The sequence below is a fragment of the Paramormyrops kingsleyae genome, chromosome 25, assembly GCF_048594095.1.
Source record: "Paramormyrops kingsleyae isolate MSU_618 chromosome 25, PKINGS_0.4, whole genome shotgun sequence".
Lineage (NCBI taxonomy): Eukaryota > Metazoa > Chordata > Actinopteri > Osteoglossiformes > Mormyridae > Paramormyrops > Paramormyrops kingsleyae.
Window position 1 is genome coordinate 31706067 of NC_132821.1, and position 6742 is coordinate 31712808.

Here is a 6742-nt window from a genome sequence, read left to right on the forward strand (position 1 = left end):
TATGGACAGTTTTCACAGTTTTAAGGTCAAACCGGGCTTTACTAACTTTCTGAATCCAAGTTTATGTTTCACAAAAACTTAAATGTGAAAGTTCTGGCATTCGAGAGACATTCATACTTTGAGTTCAGTTTTAATGTTTTACTTCTGCTTTTTAAATTCATTTATTTATTTTTGCAAAACAAGTATAAATCAATAGTAAGTGTATCAAAAGTGGAGAGAAATGCATTTAAAAGCATTTTTGGAAAATTGAGTTCTCCGGGCATATTAAGTACCATTAGAGGTTTTAACATGGCATTCTGAAAAGGGGGCTGTATAAAAATGCCATATTTCACATTTAATGTGAGGCGTTTCGCTGCCTGTTTAAGTCTCTAAGTGGGGCTGATTTGTGTGCTTTAAATAATTAACCTGTCTTTTCTGTGGAACCAAAGAGAGCACTTAGGAATGAGCACTGAACGCGCTTCACTCCAGCACAGAAGGCGATGTGGTTAGAGATGGAAATGTTCAGTAGGACCCCAACCACAGAAAAAATATAAATACTGGAGAACTGGCATTCCTGTTTAGCATTATTTGTACTTATTTTTGGAATAAAAGCATCGCATTTTTAAATGCGCACTAAACTGTATATATTATGCATTAAAAGCTGTGCCAGTTTCGGCTAAAACGTTTTAACGCTTTTAGGATGTTCCGCGTCAGTTTGACCTGAGCTTAACATCACCGAAATTTCACGCCATTACACTTTGTTAACATAAACTTTCTTACCCGACACTGGGAACATGAACGTTTAAAGCAGAAAACATACAGTCTCCTGCAATCGTTTCCTGTCATGAGCAAAGGAACACATGCACAAGCTACACTCTTCTGAAGAGAGAAGAGCAAATGGAGGGTCCGTAAAACCCTTTCATATAATACGTCTTGTTCTAATTAATATTCAGGAAGTCCTTTTGTAGCCCCACCCACATATTATAATGAGGGTGAAAATCCATAGTTGGTGTTGATGTGACAGAGTCACTCCTGATCAGCAAAGCGGAGTCATGACATCAGTGACTCTGCGTGATGTAGCATCCCCTCCGCACGTTGTTCCTGCTTCTCCTCTCTGCCAAAATCGCTTCTCTGCTGTTGGCTTGCCCATCACAGCAAACACATCTCATGCAAACAGCTTACAAATATCCTTACTGTAGCTCATATTGTTTGAACTCCTAGATAAGCTTTGCAGCTCTATTATTTACCAATGGGAGTTTTTTAGAGAGGTATATCAGAAGTTCCTACATAAAATCCTATGACTGTTCACTCTCAGCGTGAAGCAGAAACGCAAGGAGCTCTCAAGCACTTATGCTCTTTGACCACGATATTCAGATATTGAAAGTGAGAAGCACTTCTTGGAACCTAAGCTCAACGCAGAAGACCATTCCTCTGATGAGTTGTTTATGCTGAAATGCAGCTATTCAAGACTTTGATTTGTCACATGTACACAGAATATACAGCAAAATGCAAGTCTATAAGCAGACATTACTGTGCAAATGAAATTATATATTATATAATTTATATATTATATTGCCAAAAGTTTTGGGACACCTGCCTTTACACACACATGAACTTTAATGGCATCCCATTCTTTATACATAGGCTTTCATATGGAGTTGGCCCACCCTTTACAGCTATAACAGCTTCAGCTCTTCTGGGAAGGCTGTCCACAAAGTTTAGGGAATTTTTACAGGAATTTTTGACCATTATTCCATGAGAGCATTTGTGAGGTCAGGCACTGATGTTGGATGAAAAGGCCTGGCTCACAGTCTCCACTCTAATTCATCCCAAAGGTGTTCTGTCGGGTTGAGGTCAGGGCTCTGTGCAGACCAGTCAAGTTTCTCCACACCAAACTCACTCATCCATGTCCTTATGGAATTTGCTTTGTGCACTGGTGCGCAGTCATATTGGAACAGGAAGGGACCATCCCCAAACTGTTCCCACAAAGTAGGGAGCATAAAATGTCCAAAATGGCTTTGAATGCTGCAGCATTAAGTTCCTTTCACTAAGGGGCCAAGCCCAGCCCCTGAAAAACAACCCCACACCATAATCCCCCCCTCCACCAAACTTTACACTTGGCGCAATGCAGTCAGGCAAGTACCGTTCTCCTGGCAACCGCCAGACCCAGACTCGTCCATCGGATTCCCAGACAGAGAAGCGTGACTCATCACTCCAGAGAACACATCTCCACTGCTCTAGAGTCCAGTGGCAGTGTGCTTTACACCACTGCATCCGACGCTTTGCATTGCACTTGGTGATGTAAGGCTTGGATGCAGCTGCTCGGCCATGGAAACCCATTCCATGAAGTTCTCTACACACTGTTCTTGAGCTAATCTAAAGGCCACATGAAGTTTGTAAGTCTGTAGCTATTGACTCTGCAGACAGTTGACTCTGCACACTGTGCGCCTCAGCATGCGTTGTCCCCGCTTTGTGATTTTACGTGGCCTAACACTTTGTCGCTGAGTTGCTGTTGTTCTCAAATGCTTCCACTTTGTTATAATACCACTAAAAGTTGATCGTGGAATCTTTAGTAGCCAGAAAAATTTACGAATGGACTTATTGCACAGGTGTGTATCACCATGCTTACTGACTCATGGTACTCACTGAGCTCCTGAGAGTGACCCATTCTTTCTTAAATGTTTGTAGAAGCAGTCTGCATGCCTAGGTGCTTGATTTTATACACCTGTGGCCATTGAAGTGATTGGAACACCTGAATTCAATGAGTTGGAGGGGTGTCCCAATACTTGTGGCAATATAGTGTATACACACACACTACTCGAAAGAGTAGAGGTAGCACCCTGACGTTCAAGCTAAAATTGCCCACTGTGGCCCTTTTATATCTGGCCTCCTAATCATCCCCTATATCTAACTGGTGAATCCTCTCCTGCCCCATCACCACCTTAGCTACTGTGAGGTGAGCGTACTGGTGCAGAATGGCTGCCATCACATCATCTAGGTGGGGGCTCCACATTGGTTCTGAAAAGCTCTTTGGGCGTCTCAGAAAGTGCTATATAATCTGTCCTTCGACCATGAATAGGATAAGTGAATAGAAAATGGATGGATTATACATAAACTGTAGGGAAAAAATACTATAGATACATGTATTAGAGCAACAGGTAAGGCATATGGCATAAACAGTATATATGAATTATGGAATATACCAGATACTAGGGAGGTAAACAAAGATTATACCATATGTATCCATACATACAATATGCATATGTGTAATAAGGCACTACTGTTTTAAAAGGCTCAAGAAATACATAGAATTTTTAGGGTGAATTATAAATGTATGATTCAAATACAGGGAGATTGTATAGTATTTGTAGAAGGAGATGAGGGAGGAGCCGTCTTGGTATTTGGTCAGGTGACTGTTTGTGAACTTTATAGCCTGAGGGATGAAGCTCCTCTTAAGTCTTTCCGTTCTTGATCTGAAGCATGGAAGACGTCTTTGGGATCTCAGTCACTCAAACAGGCTGTAGAGGGGATGAGAGCAGTCCTTCATGATTCTGACTGTCTTGACAGGGCACCTTTCTGTGAACAGGTCCTGCGGGGGGCGGGGGATGGGGGATGGGGGGGGGCGGGGGATTATTTCCAAAGAAAGACTCTCTCTAAGGCTGTGTGGCCTTGTTTGGAACTATATCCTAACCAGGAAATGCTACGATATAAAGGCAACCTGACAATTTATAGTATATTCGAATGATTCGAATTTATCACCTGAATGAAGTATTCCATAAAAAATTAATTACCCATGTAACAGACATTTTATAGGCTAATGGTATTTTAATATTTACTACTGTTAAACAAAGTTTGACCATAAAAACAGAATTGTTTTATGTGTTTATTGTTTTGTTTATGCGTGTTTAGTACAGACCGCTTAGACTCAGAGCATAATGGACAGTATTACTAGCACAATATTGCAGTCTGTGCCTTAGATCAGTCTATTCACCATTTTATCACTGATGTTATTAGTTAACGGACAAAGGGTAATTGGTTTTTGGCTGTACATCTAGCACTCTCTGTCGTGGTCGCAGGTTACGCAGAGGAAGAGGGCAGCTAATGGAGGTGCACAGCCTGGCACAGACTGTTCCAGAAAGCTGTTTCGAGTCCGGCCATATGGTGATATTGATTTAGGTTAAGGGTGCCGCTGGCAGAAACCATACATCAAAGACGTCTCAGTTTTTCTATCTTATTGTAACAATATGTTTCCATGGTGTAGAGTGTCTTTTAATGTTTGTACGGTACACTCCGATTTACAGAATCATACAGCTCTAAAATGCCGACATTAAAATCCTTTCGGCATTAAATGCCGTATCGGAGTCCGCTGCACATGCGGCAGGTTAAGTGTGTGCAGCTGCCACTGTGAGTACTGGGGTCCTTGGTGCAAACCAGTGAGAAGTGAAATGTCTGTTGAGATTTTAAGTGGAGAATGGGAGTGAAAAGTGGTGCCACCTTCACATGAGAACTGGAAGCACATCTGGTCTCTTACCAGTGAATTTTTAAGGTAATTGGCCACAGAAACTCTTTAGTCCTCTCTCATGTATATACAAAGGCATAACTTTGTGTGTGTGTCTGTCTGTGTGTGTGTGTGTGTGTGTGTGTCTGTGTGTGTGTGTGTGTGTGTGTGTGTGTATCAGGGAGGGCTTGAGATCTCCACCCATTTAGGGCAGTCCAGGGGCACGCATTAGCCAGTTTTCATTATTGGGGGTAATTTACAGTAATGTGTATATATACCGTATATAACAGGGAACCTGGACATTCAGCTAAGGAATCTAATTCCACATTTTGCCCGCAGTTTATTGATTAAGGAATTGTTTTGGCAAAAGAAGAATAATCTTACAGTTAAAAGTTTTATTTTGAGTCCAATTCAGTTTTGAGTTCTATTTTTTGAATGTGTATCGATATCAGCTAACAGTAAACAATACGTGTATCTCAGAAGGTGTAGAGGTTTCCCATATTCACACCTAACACCGATATGATGCCGTTATACTGCTGCAGAGTACAGGGCCAGGAGTGTAAGATTCCATTTTGTTGGTCACCACGGCAATACAGGAAACCGCAGCCCTTTATTTTAACGGCAACACATGGCTTTTTTTGAGTGCTTGCTTATGTTTGGGGAAAATTCTATAAAACCATTTCTATAAAAAAAAGGGGTGTAATATTTAGTTAATACGTTTGTATTAGATAAACAGGATTGACACACTATACAATATTACATGTACGCGCAAATAAAATATTTATTTTAAGTAAACAAACAGTACTCACTCTGTGTTCTGTACACTGTGTTCCGTGTGTTTTGTACAGCACTAATTATTCACAAATTACACTGAGCTTGTAAGACAAAAATTTATTTTATGAAAGTACATTTCTGTTTTGAGTTATTGTCAATCACAAGATTTATTTTTTGACCTAGAACTTTCTAAAAGTGAAGGATAATCTGCTTCTTGTTATGAACTCGTTAGAATAGTAAAATTTTTATTTAACTACATCTGAAGTTCATAAATCATGTAAAATTCTAACGATAAATTTAACCAATATTAAAATATACCTGTTAATTAATATAAATAAGCTTTAGATCTGCACCAAATAACCATTCAGAACAAAGTTATTTAATTTGGAGTGGAATATTGGGAGAAGCTCTTCCTTTTAGATCTGGGTGCATGAACATTTTCCCTGAACATTTTTGGATCAAATCCTGCCCAACAAAGATACTTATAAAGTCATTTCCTCTGCAACTGGCATTAAATTAGTAATTAAATTAGAATCTGTTCTTCAGCTTCAGTCGTGCCACCGTTTAAATGCGCGGAATGGATGGAGCGCTGAGACTCGCGTTACTTAAGGCCAACGAACAGTCACGTACCTTCAGTGCATCCATGGTACACGACCAGATGAAATCGGAGAGATTGTCACCTTGCTGCCTTTTAATGAAATATCTGTGACTACCGATTTGAAAATATGCATCTGAGCTCGTCAAGGCAGTACAGTGACAGCTTCATGTTGCTGACAGGTGAGAGCCGGTTAGTGAAGCAGGAGCCAGAACAATGCTCAACAGGAACTGGCATTGAACCACGTTAAAAAATGCAAATATAATAGATTTACAAGATTTTGATTACAGCTCGGCCACATTTGAGTGAATCAGTGTATCCAGTTTATTAAGACGCAAATAATTGACTCTTTCAGGCCGAAGGGCAGTACCTGGAGCACAAGAAGCCCAGGGGCAAGGACTTAACCAGCATGTGTCGAATCTTTCAGGATTAATTAGGCAGAGGCTTAATGAGCACTTAAACTCAGCCACGAGATGATGCCAGTTCCTTTTTTTTTTTTTTCTTTTCAACGAGCGTCTCCCCTTTGCAATATTGATAAACGTTAATTAGCATTCACGTTAGGGGGGCTATTAGGAAATTGTGTTACTTGGGGGATTTTCCACACAGAGAGCCAGCATGGAAGGATTTATGAGGTCATGAAATGTAATTAAGGGGGATGCATTACTTGACTGGGTTGATCTAACAATGTCATGACCGAACAATAAAATGAGGGTTCCCAATCTCATCATTTACGTCACAAATGGCGTTATAGTTTCTGCCCACTACGGTGGATGAAGACAGAAGTAAGTAACAGAGCACCATTCCTCTGGATTGTTCATTTATCAGTCCCATCGCAAGATTTATTACACATGAGACGGATGAACTCTGCCATCAAGGCTTTTGTAACTCGCGATTTA